Source organism: Schistocerca piceifrons, chromosome 2 (assembly GCF_021461385.2).
Source record: "Schistocerca piceifrons isolate TAMUIC-IGC-003096 chromosome 2, iqSchPice1.1, whole genome shotgun sequence".
Lineage (NCBI taxonomy): Eukaryota > Metazoa > Arthropoda > Insecta > Orthoptera > Acrididae > Schistocerca > Schistocerca piceifrons.
This window is the reverse complement of record NC_060139.1, coordinates 467959764-467979680: the sequence shown is the minus strand read 5'-3', so window position 1 is coordinate 467979680 and position 19917 is coordinate 467959764. Positions and strand designations below refer to the sequence as shown.

Genomic DNA, 19917 nt, shown 5'->3' with positions numbered 1-19917 from the left:
TTGAAGGCCAGAGATTCAATGATCCTTACAGAGAAGCCATCAGGAAGACTACAGACAATCAGGTGACATTTCTAAATAATCTGTGTCATTGGCTAAAAGTTTGGAGAGTATCTGTACCAATAAGTGATGCTTTAACATCACAGACATTCCAGTCTTTAATATTAACAACTGAATCTTTTCTGCAGATAATTCCATACTTATTTGATGAGAAATATGACATTGACTACATATTGCTAGGAAAATTTCAAAGTGATGATTTAGAGGGCCGCTTTGGGTGCTACCGACAGTTGAGTGGGGCAAATTACTACATTAGCTACATCCAAGTTTTAGAAAATGAAAGAAAATTAAGATTAAAAAATGATGTACTGTTTGCAGCTCAAAATGATAATGTACACTTGAAACACATAATTCCTGCCCAACAGCAGCTGACTGTGGTATTAACATTAGCATTTTTTTCTGATATTATGGACATCACCTTTGGTATGGATGATGTTCCACCTAACGTGTTACCTATTTTGACATACATAGGAGGTTATGCAGCTAGGAAAGCCCTTCAGAAATCTAAGTGTGACAAATGTACTGAATGGTTGCAGCTGAACAGAGAAGTTGAGGTAGATTCTTCGTACAACTTTGTGAAGGAACTGGACAGGGGTATACCGACTTTGCCTACAGAGACAGTGGTGATCACAGTTGGAATAATGTGGCATACAGTCTCTCTGCTTGTGAATGACTTTATTCAGTAATTTATGCCACGTGGCAAACAGCTTTCCATTTCTCCGGAGATATGCATGTCAAAAGTAGTGAAAGCAGTGGATAATGCTGAATGTATGTGTTTGCTTCACAACACATTGTTAAGCAAACTGGAATATGTATCTGTCCATGTGGTAAGGCCGGTATTACACTATCAAATTTCTTTGTCAAAGATTTGATCAAAGATGTGATCAAATATTCCGTCAAATAAATTTGACAAAGATCTTTGACGTAGTGCTAGAAGGGGTATTACACTGTCATCAAATTTTTCGTCAAAGTTCAAGATGGCTGACAACAACTTGTTATTAACCGCAGCAGTTGTACGTATCGCAATTGCATTTTGTGCACATGCGGAAAAGCAGTGGGGGAAAAAAAAGGAACCATACATACGAGGTTGACAGTCTTAAATTCCTGGGATTACAACTTGATAATAAATTGATTTGGGAGGAGCACACCACAGACCTGCAGAAACGCTTTAACGAATCTGTACTTGCAATTCGAGTTTTAGCAGACATAGGCAACATAAAAATGAAAAAGCTTGCATACTTTGCCTACTTTCATTCCATAATGTCGTATGGTATAATATTTTGGGGTAAATCTTCAAGGTCAAACAAAAGTTGTCAGAGTGCAAAAGTGTGTAATACGTATTATTTGTGGAGTAAATTCACGGATGTCCTGCAGAAATCTCTTCAAAGAACTGGATATACTAACTACTGCCTCTCAGTATATTTACTCCTTAATGAAATTTGTCCTAAAAATATATCTCATTTCCAACAAACAGCTCAGTTTATACATACAATACCAGGAACAAAAATGATCTGCACAAGAACTTAAAAGCACTTAAGTTCAAAATGGGGTCCACTACTCAGGAACACTCATTTTCAATAATTTGCCAGCAAACATAAAAAATTTAGTTACAAATAAAGATCGGCTTAAAAGGAGCCTGAAAGACTTACTAGTGGCCAACTCCTTCTACTCCATTGACGAAATTTTTAATAGAAAAAATGATTTATTGTATTTATTCATACTATTAGTATTGTTATTTCACCTTTAAAAAAATTGACATGTTCCACATCCAAGAGGATCTCCTCAGCACGGATCTATGGAACGAAAAACTAATCTAATCTGGGTGAAGCCGTGGGTTTTACGACGACACGATAAAAGCATTCAACAAAACTTGTTACATGAGCTTACAGTGGAAGATGTCAAGTCGTACATCAATTACTTAAGAATGGATGAGCATACATTTCTGTATGTGCTCAGTGAAGTGTATCCTCATATCACAAAGCACAATATTCACTTAAGAACTGCTACATCTTCAGAAAACAGGCTCACTGTAACACTCTGATTCCTTGCTACAGGAGAGGGTTAGGTCAGGTCAGGTCAGATCAGGTCTCCAATCTCCTTAATCTATTTTTGTATTCAGAGTGCATCACGCTGTAAAGCGCCTCATCAGCTTCATACAACTCTATTAATTTTGTAGTTGTTGGCACACACCAATTGTATTTACCGGCAATATTTATAAAAACACTACAGACGACAGAACGCTGCAGCGATGCTAGCGCTCCATGTGGTAACATGTCACATTGCAGTGAACAGAAGACAAGCGATTTCTTTGATGAAATCTACAGCGAGGCCCTAGATTTGATCAAATATTGGACGACATTTGACAAAGTTCCTATTACACCATCAAATACCTTTGACAAAGATTTTTGACAAAGATATTTGACAAAGAAATTTGATAGTGTAATATCGGCCTAAGAAATGAAAGAGGAAGCTGTCTGGTAGAATTTTGCACAGAGCATAACTTAATCATAGCTAACATTTGGTTCAAGAATCATAAAAGAAGGTTGTATACATGGAAGAATCCTGGAGATACTAAAATGTATCAGATAGATTATATAGTGGTAAGACAGAGATTTAGGAACCAGGTTTTAAATTGTAAGACATTTCCAGGGGCAGATGTGGACTCTGACCACAATCTATTTGTTATGAACTGTAGATTAAAAATGAAGAAATTACAAAAAGGTGGGAATTTAAGGAGATCGGACCTGGTTAAACTGACTAAACCAGAGGTTGTACAGAGTTTCAGGGAGAGCAAAAGGGAACAATTGACAGGAATGGGGGAAAGAAATACAGTAGAAGAAGAATGGGTATCTCTGAGGGATGAAGTAGTGAAGGCAGTAAAGGATCACGTAGATAAAAAGAGGAGGGCTAATAGAAATCCTTGGGTAACAGAAGAAATATTGAATTTAATTGATGAAAGGAGAAAATATAAAAATGCAGTAAATGAAGCAGCAAAAAGGAATACAAATGTCTCAAAAATGAGATCGACAGGAAGTGCAAAATGGCTAAGCAGGGATGGCTAGAGGACAAATGTAAGGATGTAGAGGCTTATCTCACTAGGGGGTAAGATAGATACTGCCTACAAGAAAATTAAAGAGACCTTTGGAGAAAAGAGAGCCGCTTGTATGAATATCAAGAGCTCAGCTGGAAACCCAGTTCTAAGCAAAGAAGGGAAAGCATAAAGGTGGAAGGAGTATATAGAGGATCTATACATGGGTGATGTACTGGAGGACAATATTATGGAAATGGAAGAGGATGTAGATGAAGACGAAATGGGAGAGATAATATTGCGTGAAGAGTTTGACAGAGCACTGAAAGACCTGAGTCAAAAGAAGGCATCGGGAGTAGACAACATTCCATTAGAACTACTGACTGCCTTGGGAGAGCCAGTCCTGACACAACTCCACAATCTGGTGAGCAAGCTGTACGAGACAGGTGAAATACCCTCAGACTTCAAGAAGAGTATAATAATTCCAGTCCCAAAGAAAGCAGGTGTTGACAGATGTGAAAATTACCGAACTATCAGTTTAATAAGTCATAACTGCAAAATACTAATGCGAATTCTTTACAGACGAATGGAAAAACTGGTAGAAGCCGACCTCGGGGAAGATCAATTTGGATTCCGTAGAAATGTTGGAACACGTGAGGCAATACTGACCTTACGACTTATCTTATGAGGGAACCTCCCCATCGCACCCCCCTCAGATTTAGTTATAAGTTGGCACAGTGGATAGGCCTTGAAAAACTGAACACAGATCAATCGAGAAAACAGGAAGAAGTTGTGTGGAACTATGAAAAAAAATAAGCAAAATATACAAACTGCGTAGTCCATGCGCAAGATAGGCAACAACAAGGATAGTGGAAGCTGAGAAGTGCCGTGGCCCCGTGGTTAGCGTGAGCAGCTGCGGAACGAGAGGTCCTTGATTCATGTCTTCCCTCGAGTGAAAAGTTTACTTTCTTTATTTTCGCAAAGTTATGGTCTGTCCGTTCATTAATTGACGTCTCTGTTCACTGTAATAAGTTTAGTGTCTGTGTTTTGCGACCGCACCGCAAAACCATGTGATTAGTAGACGAAAGGACGTGCCTCTTCAATGGGAACCGAAAACATATTGCCCACGAAATACATCTCACTTATTTAATGCACTCTCGTCCAAAGTAGCGAACAGTCAACTGCCAGCCAGGGAGCCTCGTTAGCAGGAATACTCTCTCTTCTGTGCGCTGTAGTCGACTGACGTCGCGTGTTTCGATGTTTGTTTAGGTGTAGCGTCCCCATACTAAGGCGCAGTTACCTCGCATCGGACGGACAGATGGACAGATAATAATTGTCTGAAAATAAAAAATTAAAATTTTTCACTCGAAGGAAGACTTGAACCAAGGACCTCTCGTTAACCACGGGACCACTCCGCTCCTGACCTCAGATTATCATTGTTGTTGCTTATCTTTCACATGGACTACTCACTTTGTATATTTTGCTTATTATTTTCATAGTTCCACACAACTTCTTCCTGTTTTCTCAATTGATCTGTGTTCAGTTTTTCAAGGACTATCCACTGTGCCAACTTATAACTAAATCTGAGGGGGGTGCGATGGGGAGGTTCCCTTGTTAGAAGAAAGATTAAGGAAAGGCAAGCCTACGTTTATAGCATTTGTAGACTTAGAGAAAGCTTTTGACAATGTTGACTGGAATACTCTCTTTCAAATTCTAAAGGTGGCAGGGGTAAAATACAGGGAGTGAAAGGCTATGTACAATTTGTACAGAAACCAGATGGCAGTTGTAAGAATCGAGGGGCATGAAAGGGAAGCAGTGGTTGGGAAGGGAGTGAGACAGGGTTGTAGCCTCTTCCCAATGTTATTCAATCTGTATATTGAGCAAGCAGTAAAGGAAACAAAAGAAAAATTCAGAGTAGGTATTAAAGTCTATGGAGAAGAAATAAAAACGTTGAGGTTCGCAGATGACATTGTAATTCTGTCAGAGACAGCAAAGGACTTGGAAGAGCAGTTGAACGGAATGAACAGTGTCTTGAAAGGAGGATATAAGATGAACATCAACAAAAGCAAAACGAGGATAATGGAATGTAGTCAAATTAAATCTGGTGATGCTGAGGGAATTAGAGTAGGAAATGAGACACTTAAAGTAGTAAAGGAGTTTTGCTATTTGGGGAGCAAAATAACTGATGATGGTCGAAATAGAGAGGATATAAAATGTAGACTGGCAATGGCAAGGAAAGCGTTTCTGAAGAAGAGAAATTTGTTAACATCGAGTATAGATTTAAGTGTCAGGAAGTCGTTTCTGAAAGTATTTGTAAGGAGTGTAGCCACGTATGGAAGTGAAACATGGACGATAAATAGGTTGGACAAGAAGAGAATAGAAGTTTTTGAAATGGGGTGCTACAGAAGAATGTTGAAGATTAGGTGGGTAGATCACGTAACTAATGAGGAGATATTGAATAGGATTGGGGAGAAGAGAAGTTTGTGGAAGGGATCGGTTGGTAGGACATGTTCTGAGGCATCAAGGTATCACAAATTTGGCATTGGTGGGCAGCGTGGAGGGTAAAACTCATAGAGGGAGACCAAGAGATTATTACACTAAGCAGATTCAGAAGGATGTAGGTTGCAGTAAGTACTGGGAGATGAAGGAGCTTGCACAGGATAGAGTAGCATGGAGAGCTGCATCTGCATCAAACCAGTCTCAGAACTGAAGACAACAACAACAACAACATGGAACTGTCAGGATACCCAATGTTTTAAACAGCACTCTGCAGTGAGCTCTCTAGTTACTGTTTAATATAATATGTATAACCCATTGTTGTAGTTTTAAGTGTTTCCATATTCTTCCCATTTACCTCCCAGAAGGTTCAGTTTTGTGATGAAAATTTCCATATCACTGCTAGTAGAACGATGTATATATAATATGGTTAGGCTTTGGAACATATTTGTGTCCCATATGTTTATGGCTGATATTTCTATATGTTTTTCTTCACTTAATGAAATAATGTCATTTTTGACTTCATACATAATGCCTTCCTTAACGCACATGCATGACCCACCATCCCACATAAAGGTTCTGCTGTACTGAAATGCTAGAGTTTAAACCATTAGGGTTTATTTAAGGTGCGCTGCATCAATCTTCTGTGATGCAAACGAGTGAGTTGTCTATAGCCTAGTCTGTAGTTCCACTTCTAGTTGGTGGACTTTATTTCTCATGGACAGAATATTTTGGTGGAGGATTAAGAAGCCTTACCTTGAAGGTTTCTCTCTCTTTTTGTCCTTGACTAAAAAATCCTTTGGATTCAGAGCAGGCATGCTTTTCCGTTTCCTCACAGTACTACACAATATTGCTTCTATTGACTTCTCATCCTTCAAAAGTGCTGTTGATGATGTTACTGCTGCTGATGATGATGTTGCAGCTTCTGATGTTGTCGAGGATGGTGTTTTCAGTAACTTACAGATAATTCCATGGCAACACAATGGATTGTCAGGAATTTGTTTATTTCCTCTGTGAAGTATGTTTATTTTTTTTCTTTTGTCATACTTGCATCTCCACCCTCCCATTCAGTTCATTTCACATAGTAGGAAATAGAATGTAACAGATTCAATTCCTGCCATTAGATTTCTTGTGTCTATTCATGCTTTACTGATAATGAAAAGTGCAGCAGTACACACTAGTAGCCCACTTGATTTCTTGAGTTTTCATTTCTTTATTTTTGTTCATTACACAGATAATCTACAAATACATAATGCATTAATGCTTATACATATGTTGTTTCTGTGGTTGGTTTGTTTACATTAAAATTACATTGAACACAAATGTGTCATTATGAGATAGCATACATAGAGTGGAGCAGAAAATAAATCTTGGTTCAAATGCTCCCGTGTCTCCACACTTGGCATCTATACCTCAGATTGCATGTCCATATATATATACAGCATGAGAAAGCAAATTCTACTGCAAATATTGTTTGATGAAGTAGTGATACTGCAAATATGGTTGTAAAGCATTTTCAGAGAACGTGTGTCTAATTTCTTTTATATAGTCGGGCATTTAGTCTGATTTAAGCATATGTTTTTGTTTTTCTTGGTGTCACATCCATGGCAGCAACAGATTTTGTGATCATTTGGCTAATTCTGTCATTTTCTACAATGCCTGTAAAGAATTTATTAGATGTGTAAACTGCCTCAAAATTTTTGAGAGTAGTATCATTAAATGAATAATAAATTGACCTAAGGCAGTATTGTATTGCCATGAAATGTATAGCACCAATAAGTTGGAACATCTTGTTTCATTAAAACCTTCAGAGGGCAAATAGGGTCACTTTTATTGGAAACTTGAAAGCTCACAGTAAGATGTAAAATTATATTTACAAATTTATCACACTACTGTAGAGAGTTTAAAACATTATCTTACCTCAATTAATATCAACTGTTATGAGTAATGAAAATGTCTGTTTTTAAAAGCATTACAAATTTGTTAAAATAAATTATGTGTGAAATGTTTGTTCTTGTTCATTATTGTCTTGATACCTGGTTCTTACTATACTACACTTCAGTTAGGAATGAAGTGAAAAACATTTACTGGTGCTTATTATTGGTGTATTCAAGTCCGTGTGTGTGGAAGGAGGTATTAGGACAGAGAGACCTTGGTATAAATTCGGGTTGTACAGAAAGCATAAAGCTAAAGAAATTTTAATGTTTATCAAGTAGTGCTTGTTGCTGATTTGTGGAAACTACCTGTAGTACACTGTTTGATGATAGTTTATCTCAGGTGTTGCTGATGTAAGCCAACAAACACATGTGGGTACATTCAAAAAAGTTTCAAATACTACTCTCCTGGATACAGGGCCCCTTATAAATTGAAATTGTCCTTTCAGTTTGGAAATTCATTTCCTATTATTCAGTTCATTCTGTTTGTAAATGTAGGTGCTGCTTGACAGTTAGGGGGCTAGTAGAGAAGTAAACTGGTAATCCAAGATGGTAAATGCTCAATTTTATATTGGAACTACTTAGAAAACAGTGAGCATAAAATGAAGGAAAAAAAATACAGAACTTAGATTATGCATTTTGTAGTGTCATCTTCAGACACAAACATTATATATTACTACACAGTCAGTACTCCAAATAGAAATTTTTCCATTGTGGAGAACACTGAAATGATGTAGCAGTTCTTCCAAAAAACTAATAGTCCTTCTTCGATAAACATAATATCTGCATCAACACTGACTTCCTCAAGAAACAGGTAAGTGACAAGTTCTTGTCTGTAGCTAAGGTAGAATTTTAAAAATTTTTGGTGTGTCCATTGATGAGAGGTTAAACTGGAAGCAACACATTGATGGTCTGCTGAAACGTCTGAGTTCAGCTACGTATGCTATTAGGGTTATTGCAAATCTTAGTGATAAGAATCTCAGTCAATTAGCTTACTATGCCTACTTTCATTCACTGCTTTTGTATGGCATCATATTCTGGGGTAATTCATCGCTGAGTAGAAAAGTATTCATTGCTTAAAAACGTGTAATCAGAATAATTGCTGGTGCCCACCCACGGTCATCCTGCAGACATCTATTTAAGGATCTAGGGATCCTCACAGTATATATATTCACTTATGAAATTTGTTGTTAATAATCCAACCCAGTTCAAAAGTAATAGCAGTGTGCACAGCTATAACACCAGGAGAAAGGATGATCTTCACTATGCAGGGTTCAATCTGACTTTGGCACAGAAAGGGGTAAATTATGCTGCCACAAAAGTCTTTGGTCACCTACAAAACAGCATCAAAAGCCTGACAGATAGCCAACCAACATTTAAAAATAAATTAAAAGAATTTTCTAGATGACAACTCCTCCTACTCATTGGCTGAATGTTTAGATATAAACTAAGGGAAAAAAAATTAGTGTCATGCAGTATTTTGTGTAATGTAATATCTTGTACAGACATCTATTATTAACCTGACACATTCCACGTCATTACGAAGTGTCGTATTCATGTTCTATGGAACAAGTATTAATCTAATCTAATCTAACTACAGGTGAGATTTTTGTTTTTGGTAGAACTGACCGCCAAACTGCAAAAATATGTTAAAAGTTACTTTATTTTGCACAACCTGTTTCGAGGAAACCTCTTCCTCATTATCAGGTGCCTTTTTCTAATTGCAATGAATAAAATATGCAAGAAAAATACAGGTGAGAATTTGCTTCTGACAATTCGATACATCAGGTTTGTTCAAATCCAAGAACGTAATAATTCCTGTCTTAAAGTATTTTATTATGTCTCGTAGAAACAACGTGGCATTTGTGCAAAACAGGAAATAAGGGACATCTATTACGTTCAGGTGATCGCCCTACAAGTCTTGTCAAAACTGTGGCGTAATGCACAACTTCGTCGAAATCATTCTGTGGAGATGAGCATCTTCTGTAATTAAATTTCCACTCATTAAAAATGAAACACCTTGGAGAAAAATCGACGAAATATATCAGGAAAACTATCGGCTGCTGACATTTTCTTTCGTGTGAGGAAAACACACCTACAGAAAGCAAAGGCGGTCTACCGATATTTCTCTGCGCCTTGCGTTAATGTAATCTAGAACGGAAATGCCTACAACACGTCTTTTTAACTTGTTTCGATCACTGTGATTTGAATATTTCGCTGTCTGTTAGAAATGTTCATACACTTACAAATAATGTTACGAATGGAATTCTATGTGAGAGCCTGTCGAAAATTAGTTGTCTGTAACTGCATTTTAGAAAAAATTCTAATCATATTCTTCCCTTTCGTCCATGCAATTATTGTGTAGTGTAATTACTTTACTGGTTACTGGAGACAAAAATGAACCACAAGCAAAAAATGTCTAAAACCACATACATCTGGACGTAAGCTGTGCTTGGTTAGTAAGCAAACAAATTGAATGAACTCTTAATTGGGATGCATATGTTTTATTTGTCATGCCAGACCTGCTGTTTTTCAGCTATTAAATACGTATGCCTACAACTGTGTTCTTGATTGCAAGGTTTCTAAGCATATCTTGCATCGAAGTCTAACAGTATTCAGAAATCAAGTATATGTGTACCCAGCACAACTTTAATTCATATAAAACTTTCACGGACGCATTTTAGACAGAGGTGCTATCTGTTCTGAAGTGACAAGATGTTAGGACGCTGCCGGTCACGTGACATCCTCTGTGTGACGTACGCGGCACGGCCTGTCTTGTCTTTCTTGTTGGCCTCGTGTTGCAAATGAGCTCGTCGGGCACACGTCAATAGAGTCTAGTCACAAGGCACAAACTAGCGCTGTAATCAGAGACGCTGACACTGCAATAATTGCGTAAGTCACCGAGAACGCTGTGAAATTGTGACTCATAGCCGACGCACACGATAAGATTGGAAGTGGTCGGTGTGCAATATCTAGTTCCCGGTCTATAAAGAAAAGAAGGAAGATTAAGGTTTAACGTCCCATCCACACCGACGTCATATCGGATTGATCTCTGTTACGGACTTAGCGGAAGATTCCAACTTGGTAAGTTTCCACTCTCATTAACATGACCATTGTAAATTTCAAAAGGACTAATGTTTTAGTGACATTTAACTTTATCCCATTAAAAACAACACACTAGCAATATACTCGGTGTGAAAAAGGAAAGTAGTTTGTGTTATGTGCGTCGAGAAATTTTATGGTACCGATATTGAATTAAAATGTTTGAAAGATTCGTACTTGGAAAACAGTTCACGTTACCTGCATGTAAATACGAGAATAGGTACAGATCGATGTAATCACAGAGCTTATAACATCTTCTGTACAACATACACACATAACCATATCGAGAGTTGTATAATTGATGCAGGCAGAAAATTTGGTGTAGGTACATTATGAGAAAGAAGTTGGAATTTTCATACCATGTATGTTATACTATTGAGCGACTTTCGATGGGCACGAAACTCAGAGGCAATTGCAGGTAGCCAAAGTGACTGCTTCTAGGCACAAAAAAATTTATTTCCAATTTATCTTGAAAATAGTGACCGAATATAAAGAACTGGACATAATTTGCGCATTAAGAGGTATAATTCACAGCCACACATTGGGATCGAATACTTCCCTTGACCTATATAGCTCAAAAATATCTCCCGATACCAGTGCCAACATTCACAGCCACGTATTTCAATAAAACACTTCCCTAGACCTCAACACATACACTAAAAACAAAAAAATAAAAACTTACCACAAAAAAGTTCCGGCGCCACAAACTAGGTTGGCCACCACAATCGCACACAGGCGCGCGCGCGCGCGCGCGCGCACACACACACACACACACACACACACACCAACGAAAAAATACTCAACCAAAAGAAAGACCCGACCCACCCACACCTCAACCCTCTCCCCCCCCAACCAACCCAACCTCCCCCCTCACCCCAAATAAAAAACCCACAAACAAAAACTAAATGCAACATAAAAAAATCTAAATCGCACACTACAACTCAACAAAAACTTTAACAAAATAGATCCTCCACAACTAAAACACAAACCAACACACTCCTCCCCCCCCCCTCACAAACACTAACATGAAATAAACCACCCACCCCACCCTGAGCAGCAGCCACCCACCCACCCACCTACCTACCGACCCAAACCACCCTAACCGACCACTTTCAGCCTATACCGAAAAACACAATAGCCCTCAGGGACACACTTCCATCAACAGTACTCATCTAAATGAGACTGAAGGTTGGAAGAGCGCCTCTTCCCCCTCCCAAGAACTGACTTAACAGCCCCCCCACATCCCCTCTATTGTATTTGTGCAAGCCCCCGTCTCATAATTTTTGAACTCTAAGGTATGGTTAACGACTAAATGATTGAATCCCCTCTCACCCAACCCCCTATATGAAGAAAATGCACCTGAAACTACTGTGGACCCCGGTTCTATGTACACTTCAATTAACCCCACTAATTCCGCCTTAGACCTCCCTTCCACAACCCTAAAAACACATTCAGACCACCCACCCCCCCGGAACAGACACCAACCACAGACTTACCCCTCCCATACTTCCTTTTCCCAAACTGTGACTCATCCACCTCAACAACCCCATGCCCCCCCCAAACTTACCCCTGTACTTAATGAACTAGGAACACACTTCACGACAAAAAGAAAACCAATCAAGCACACTCCTCTCACTCTCACCAGTCTCATGCGCACAAAAACTGTGTGGGGATCTATAACAAAAATAAAAAGTCACCAGTACAATCTCACCCATGCCCAACCTAGACTTCTCGAACCAGGAACCACGCCGTATGGAACACCAAATGTCATCCATTCAACAGTGCCACATATAACCATCCCTGGTCCGAGACGCCGGAACTTAAGCCAATTTCATTTCTTCGCCACAAATAGAGTACTTCACGACCTCGACAATTAAACCGAACAGCTGCAAAAACTTTATCAGTGCCAAAGCAGTGTTCCCCTTCATATCCCTCAGATGCGCACTATTAATTTTATCCGTCATATCCATTCCTGAACAAGAACAACAACCGATTAATTTTACTAAAATTACCACACGACGTACAGCGAACAACACTAAATTAACGTTCACACAAAATCATTAACTCACTGAAACGAATTCCGCTACAAACGCAACCAACACTCGAACAATTTTGGATAATGGGCAAGAGCAAACTGAGCCCATTACACCACACAAACGAAAGCCCTGAACATACCACCAGAGGGCACAACAAACCACAATACGACAACATCTACAAACACGCCACACTTACAAACCAAACTCCATGCTGTCATGACGTCACACACCACAACACCCTTAACTCACGTGTCAAAGCCATATATGGCGTAAATGTCTCCAATATGGCGCCAATGATGTCACTAGACACACACAGCAACAAACACGAAAATATTTATAAATAAGACAATCAAATCTCCCTCCTAAAATACAGTCAAACTAATGGGACAACCGCGGGAAACTGGGGGCTTTAGGCAGGGGACAAGGTAAATTTAACAGTAAAAAAAACACACCATGATCCCAAAACACACAAAATGTCGAACAACAACAAAAAAGAAAAAAAAATCCCAATATCTACAGGAATCGGACACTTCCCTTGACCTATATAGGTCAACCACAACTGACGATACCAAAACACCAACGCCTATAGCAAACACTACGGTCATTGGAATCAGACATTTCCCTTGTCCACAGCTGACAACACCAAAACACCAATACCTACACATAAAACTACGAAAATTAGAGGGTGCCATCAAACACAACAAGACATCCACAAACTCAACCAACTCGTAAACTCCGCACCTTAATGACATCACACACCATGACACCCTTACGCCATGGGTCAAAGCAGACGGGTGGAATCGGACGCTTCTGTTGACCTGGTACTACAGTGACGGCACTTCCTGTAGGTTTCTCCTAAAAAGGGTTTATGCTCCCCTACAGCCACATGACGAACATCTTCAGGTTCTTTACCCTTTTTTGCCAGAAAGACAGGGTTTTGTCCATGCCTTTTTCGTGATGAGAAGCCAGTGATCAATTGTCTGGATAGATGGATCCTGTATGTGAGCTGATCATGCTGTCCACTTTCTCTTTTACTTGTTTTTCACAGTATAAAACTGTTCACTATAGCAACATCCACCAGGAAATAAAATATTCTGTGCCACCATTTTACAGAAAGTCTGCCAATAGCATACCTTTCTCGTAATTGATCAAACTTATCAACACCACCCATTATTTTGTTGTATTCTGTCACAACTTCAGGACAAGAAATCTCTGAACTAGTACCATCCTTGTTTTTCCTCTTCACTGTGGCTGTTTCTCTTGGGTCATGAGAACAGGAAAGTGACTGGATGGTTATCCATCCATTTTACTGCAGAAATGTCTCCTTTTGTTTCAAACTGCAATTCTCCTCATTCCAATTTTACATTTTCCTTCATAAATTTGGGTAAATCTTTCCTGTTGGTCTTCAATGTTCCACATCCATACACACCCTTCAAAAGTGTTGACATCAATTTCAAGGTGACGAAGAATCTGTCAAATGCAACTATATTATTTTTATTATGTATTTCCTTTGTTAGATCTACTACAACCCTTTCACCCAATGTCAAGTCCGTATCTGCCTTACACTTGCTGTGTAAACATCAAAGTTCATTATATATCCAGTGAGTGAATCTGACAAGCACCACACTTTGTAGCCTTGTTTCACCGGCTTCATTGGCATATACTGTTTCATAGATGATCGTCCTTTGAAAGGACTCATCGATTCATCCACTGACATAAATGATGAGGGCTCATAATTATTCTTACAGCTCTGAATAAGCTTTTCAATCAATGGCCGTAATTTATGCATTTTATCATATTCTGGATGATTTCTTGGCTTTGCAGCTTCGTTGTTATTACAGTAAACATTCTCTACAATCTTTTTAAATCTTTTACTTGTAATTGCATTAGCAATTGGCTTTACTTTTAGTATAGGGTCTGAACTCCAGAAGTTAGAGAGCAGGAAGTTGGCGAATTCCCATAAGACATCCTATATAAGCTCTCATTTCTTGAGTAGTGTGTCCACCCAGCTGTTTGATGGACATCTACTACCACAATTTTGTTTTGCATACAAGTTTGTTTCATTTACAATGAGAGTGAAAACAATGTCATCATAGAACTTTGAAAAATAAGAGAACTCCCGATCATTGGCACTACAGAGAAATTTTGGTTTTCCTTCCGTTCAAGTTTCAAAGTTGTTCTTCACATTGTGGAAGTAAGAACAGTTGCTGTTCCATTGTTCTTCACTTTCACAATGTATCAATATTGGCAACAGTCAGAATCACGAATGATTCACTGTCATGTTCATCACCATAAATGTCTTGTTCCACAGAAAGCTGCCTTGAATCACTGATGACTGTGTTATCAGAACATTCAGTTCATCTGCAGCACCATCATCTCCTTCAGTTTCTGAATCACTTTCATCAGGTAATGAAAACAATATATTGTACATTTCGTCAACATGTTGAAGATTGTTGAGGTCTAGGAAATGAGACATCTGAAAGGAAAGCAATGCAAAGAAATAGAGAACTGGAGAGTGTAAAAAAATAGTATGACAGATTCATTGGAAGCAAGCACTTGGTTCGGTATGGTAAACTTGACATTCTTTAGTAACATAATGATCTGTGCATTATTTCTGAAACCCACTAAGTCAAAAATTTCAAATAAATGTGGCAAAATATGGAAATATTCGTTCTAGAGACGTAAAACAATGTGCTACGATAGGGGCGATGGGAAGGATACTTCCCACCAACAAACAAGTAAAGTCCTTAAGTAATGTAACTAAAACACATTTTACAACAAACAGGGAACACCAAATAATACGACACCATTGCAAAAATCATAAGTATTTACCTTATACTATAGCTTTGAGGAAAACAAGCACAAAATGTCACTCAAGCAGCACTGAAAGGCACCTCTACAGAGCAACACTCAGCCATACAATGCCTCTGCGTGAAGGTACAGCAAAAACGTCGGGAACTTCCGATTGGATGTAGACCCTACACTGTTCATTAGGTGGCAGCACCATACAGAGGTGCGAACTGTGAATCCCATGGGGCTAGGAGCGAGTTCATCATAGTGGGAAGGCAGGTTTCCCATGGCTCATGAAAGGGTTATCTCACCACGCATAAATACCCAGATTATATTCCTGTATTTGAGAATGAAAGCATTTACAATCAGCTTCAGACATAATTTCGAACTGTTGCGAAATTTTTTCTCACTGACGCCTCCTACAGAATGATGAAAGGTAAAATGGTTATCGCATCAGGCATTACGTTTTAATTTATTTCTTCTTTTTACCAACTGTTTGGCAACACATTTCGCACTGAAAGTACATCCATAATTATATTATTGTACGACATATAGTCCAGAAGATATGGCATTATAAAAACTGAGATGCGTGAAAAACTGTCATTTGCTTAAAACAAAGCTCAAATTACCCATAACATACACATCCAGTGTTTGACTATGGTCTTTTCCGATCATCTCACAAAAAGCAAGTATAATCAGCCGCCTTTAGACAAGCTACAGATCCTCAAGTATGTCCCCAAACTTTTTGGTAGAATTAGAAATTCCCATGTTTGTGAGATGGTCTTCAGATCACAGTCTCAATGAGAGAGGAAAAAAAATGGAGAATTTTATGATGCTATATTCTTCATCTTATTCCAAAAGGAAATCTTCCTGCTCCCACCATCACCCATCCACCCCCTCCCCTCCCTCTCATCCTGTTTCCTCATTAATGACCAACCCCTCTTTCTTTCTACACTTACAACACTTTACTTTCCATTCTTTCCAGGCCAAAAATTTTCATCCAACAGCCCCTTCCTATAACAAAACATTATCCTCTATCTTACACTAACCTCACATCACCCATTTCCTCTTTTATCTCCTTTTCCCGCTATTCTTTCATATTAATACACAAAGTCCCTCAAATATGCAAGCTGCTCCTCTCCTTCCCCCTCTCAAGCCATTTCCTTACATGTAATTTTTAGTCCACTGCTCCAGCACAGCCCCCTGACTGGGCCTCAACTCATACAATTCTCTTTCCATAACCTTGCTGCACTACATGTGCACTAAATGCTGGCAAGGGCACTGCAGTTCCACCTTGTTCCTCTTGATGGTTGTAAACATGCCTGCAGCTGCACTGGTTGTTCCTTTCTGCTAAATTGAATTTTAATTACATGGCACTTTCATATTTTATCCCCCCCCCCCCCCCCCCCCAAATTTGTTTTTCTGCTATCTAGCTTTGTCATCCCTTTTAGGGTTCCCCCACTTTAACATGTGGTGTATGACAAGGGTGTTTTCCACCGCCATTTTACGGGACAACTGGAACCAGTATGAAACACTTTCTGCATTCAAAAGTTTTGAAATTTTTCACTCACCTTTTAGCCATATTAAACCACTGTTATCTGTGTTCACATATTTGAGTTGTAATTATCTCCTTATTGTTCCAGTCTGATGTGAAATGTGTAACTGAAATTAATAAAACAATTACATAATTGCAACGGAGACTGTTCACTTATTTGACCCATTCTTTTCCTAACTTTTTCAAAAATTTTAAGCAGCAATAGGTGATACCATCTTTTATATACATGCGCTTGTAAGTTCCTGATTGTTTCATAAAGAAAAACACATTTGCTAAAAAACATGGTAACAACACCAGAATTCACTGATTGATGATAGACATCCACTGACCTGCTGTCCAGGGCATGTGTTGCTGTGGGTACTCCAGTTGCTACATCATGTGATGAGAGATGAAGAATACACTTAATAACACAAACATACATGTTCACAGTAAATAAATTTGCCGCAGTTGTAAAATTCAACCTACATCTGAAAATCTTGATCTCTTCCAAAATGTTTAAAGTTAAGCTTTTATCATAAGATGTGAGGTATAGAAAGATCTTCCTCAATATTCCCTAATTTATGATTATTTAATGCTAAATGCATTTGAGCTTGTTAATGTTACAATGCTCCTTAAATATAATCTGAAAAGATGAGGAACCTTGTGAGGTACCTTGCTAACTCACAGCCTTCCTATAGAGTTAACAATTGGCCTGATAGAGCAGATTGCTTGTTGACCTTTTAACATCCCTATTTAATACTATTGCTCGTTGACCTTTTAACATCCCTATTTAATACTTTCAAATGCCATCTTGGCTTCTGCTAAAAAATTTATTGGTCGGATCAAACCTAGTTTGTGTAATATTGTTACCCATGATAAATTCCTTAACTTTTTCCTCATATTCAGCTCAAGATAGAACAACAGTGGTTTTCCCCTTAACCACACATATTTTATCACGATTATCCTATTTTTTATTTGTCCTATAACTAACATGGGACACTATAGCTTTATTGTGTTTTCTAGCCACCTCTTTTTTACTAAACTGGTAGAGCTTTAGTGAGATCTAATCCCACTGTAATATGAGCAATAAGATACTGCTTTTTCCTTTCAAAATTGCTCATTACTGTTAAAAACAGACCAGTTTAATAAAATAGCTACATCATGCCCAGTAAAATATATATCAGTACAGTTCTGCAACCTAGGAAGAAACTAAATGAAGACCTAAGAGTAGTCTCGCCTTGCACCATATCTTTAGTTGCCAACCCTGCCACCAGATCCTGAATCTTATGTTCCAGCCTACTGTCAGTATTTTCTTTTAACTGTGTCATCAAACCTATAATATGTGACATGACCACATAAAAATATTACACTTAAGTAAAGCTGCTAATTAAAGTCCTAAATAGAGTTAACCACTGACATAATTTTTCTTCTTGTATAGTTCATTGAATAGAGCATTACTGATGAATCCAAGAACCCCACTCTTAGAGGCGCATTGAAGATCCATAAGCAATCCACCCCTCTCAGGCAAATTATTAATTCTATAGGGAGCCCAGGCCATGAATTATAAAGACACCTTAACAACATCCTCAACTGGCATTACTATTCCTCTCAGCAGAAATTACACAACTCTTGCAGGCAATTAAGGTTCCACAGGGAGCTACTTTAGTTTCTCTCAATGTCAAGAGCATGTATACTAAATATTCCCATGCATGATGTTGTGGACTTGGTTGATGAAAGCTTAAGCACTTTTAGTAATTTAGAGGAAGATTATACTAAAGAGGTCATGTTTAAGTTGCTGTGCTGTGTTATATGTTAGCTCTCCATATTTCTTTCTTAAAGCAAACATCTCTCATAATGGACCACAATGAGTTTCAGTTATTACCTATGTTGCTCTTGCATTTTTTCGGCATTCATGTGTGCTATTACCATAGTTTTTCTCCATGCCGAGTTATGCGCTGCCTGTCGCGGTGTTTACCACAAATACAGCCTGCAGCATTACTGCTCGGTCTGCTTCCCGTAGCCACACGGGTCACACACGCATGCTGTATCAGTGTTTGGAAAGTGTTGGCCGTGAATGTTTGGTATATTTGTATGGTTTGTCCTATCTGGCTGTAAGCTGACTTGCACTTTCCGCAGCACAGGGTAGTTATGTCCTATGGTGTATTTACTGTTACAGACTGCATGCACCCCTAGTGGCAACATTGGGACGAGGCATTTTCTCAGGCCACGACTGAAAGTTGGTGTTCAATACATCCACAATTTGACGGTCCACCTATGGCAGATGTTTGCCTATTAATTGTGATGGTATGGGCATGACCTCCTGCTACTGCTAGGTAGGCTGTTGTCCATTCATTTGATCTGTTTTTCAGATTTTAAATGTCAATCTTCAATTTTTTTTTAATTGTTACTTGCTTAATGGAATAGGTTACATTTGTTGTTTTACTTAAGATTTCGGATACCCATGATGATGAAGCTAAGACCCCAAAACTGTGGTAGTGTATAGCTACTTCTGTCATGCGAGACATCGATCAATAGGTATTTTACACCTGTGGTAGATTCGTTTACCATGAACATTTTGCAGAACAGTTGTGGGTGTCCCCATAAATAAAAATTTTAACAAATGTACGTGTTGAACCATTTTATGGACCTGTACAGTTACTTAATGTCAGGATTTCCATATTCCCATTTCATTTCTCAAATACGTTCACTATTAGATGTGGAAACTTGCAGCAAAGCATTGAGCTTCTCTTCGTACCCAATATGTGAATGGCACAAAGTGTATCCACCATTCACATACAAAGGTGAAAAAAAGTAAGTTGTTGTTTTAACATCCCAAGATTGACTCTCACAGCATGGCTGTAATACAATCTGATGTTGCCAAACTTTTTTTTGCAATCCTGATACAACTTTTGAGCACTTAGTTGACAGTTAAATGATTCA

The 19917-nt window shown here is 38.5% G+C and overlaps 1 protein-coding gene across 5 annotated transcripts in view; it reads left to right on the top strand.

The window, feature by feature from the left end:
- LOC124778033 (protein mono-ADP-ribosyltransferase PARP12-like) overlaps positions 1-19917 on the top strand; it is a 38881-nt gene that overhangs the window by 2146 nt on the left and 16818 nt on the right. For 2 of the 5 annotated variants that reach the window (XR_007015827.1, XR_007015826.1), the window contains exon 2: positions 19154-19310. The gene's annotated coding sequence lies outside the window, so the exon portion shown is untranslated. Of the gene's footprint in view, positions 1-10237; positions 10600-19153; positions 19311-19917 lie in introns of those variants that run through there. The other 3 variants (XR_007015824.1, XR_007015825.1, XM_047253616.1) reach the window with 3 other exon arrangements.